This window comes from Octopus bimaculoides, chromosome 21 (genome assembly GCF_001194135.2).
Source record: "Octopus bimaculoides isolate UCB-OBI-ISO-001 chromosome 21, ASM119413v2, whole genome shotgun sequence".
NCBI lineage: Eukaryota > Metazoa > Mollusca > Cephalopoda > Octopoda > Octopodidae > Octopus > Octopus bimaculoides.
Genome location: NC_069001.1, coordinates 12,339,104 through 12,340,316, shown reverse-complemented (window position 1 = coordinate 12,340,316; position 1,213 = coordinate 12,339,104).

The following is a 1,213-nucleotide window of genomic DNA, read 5'->3' as shown; positions in this document are numbered from 1 at the left end:
GTTAGAATCTGCTGCATATCAGTCGTTTGACAATAAGGATTATGGTGTTCGATCAACTATATTACCTGCTCTCGAATTTAAGATGCTAGAGATTCAAAGTTCTGCAGTCATGGCTCACGGCTTCCTAATTCGCAGGCAGAATGAAATATGTGATAAGGACAATCATTTTGAAATATATGTACAAATAAACCAGATGAATTTCTACGCAGATACATGCAAAATTATTTTTCTCAGAAAGTTTGGAATAATTGCCTATGATGCCACGCAAGAGAATCAAACCAGAAAACAATCTTTGCCAAATGAAGATCTCAAACATTGAAGCAGATTGCTTTACTATATATACGAGAAGCCATTGTATACTTTAATGTTGCGCATGCGTATCGTTTGTTTTGATTTTGTCGACTACACAGTATAGTGGGGTCAGTTGCGCATTGTCTGTGAGAAGAAATATCATCATGATGTAATTCAACCTGCCAGAAATTTGGAAACGCCATGCTGTACTCGTTGGTATTCGCGCCAGAATCTCCAATATGAACATTTCAGAGTGTTTGCTTGTCAATCTGAGGGAAGTGCAAACTGAGGAAATGTACTGAGACTGATAAAAATCAAACATCCAATCAGCATCATTGTGTTTGGAGTGATCACTAGTGATGGCGAAGTTATGCCTCCATTCAGCTCCCAACATGGCCTCACACTCAACACGGTGGCCTACATCAAGTGCCTGGAGGAGGTAATGCTGCCATGGGTGAAGATGGTGGATGTTGAAAGACCCTATGTCGGGCAACAGTTCTCCCCACTATGCCACACAAGCAGGAGAACCCAGTCATGGTTGTCAGACAATATCTGTGACCGCATAACCTTTAACATCTGGCCACCTAACTCCCCAGACTCAACCCGTTTGTTTATTATGTGTGGGGTGCAGTTGACCGAGAGACCCCAAAAAATTCTTGTAACACCAAAGATGAACTGAACGCAAGGATTATGGCAACATTCACCAGCATAAATAAGGAAACCGTCCAGAAGAGTTGCAGGAGATTCCAAAGTTGTCTGGAGGCCATGGGTGAAGCCAATAGCGTCTTTATTGAATAATTTTACTCTTTTGAACTTGAAGATATTCTGATCCAATTTCGATACATACATCTGTTAAAATGAAATGTGTGTGTTATTTTCATTTTTGCGTAACGTAGACGACAGCCCGTACATACGTATATAT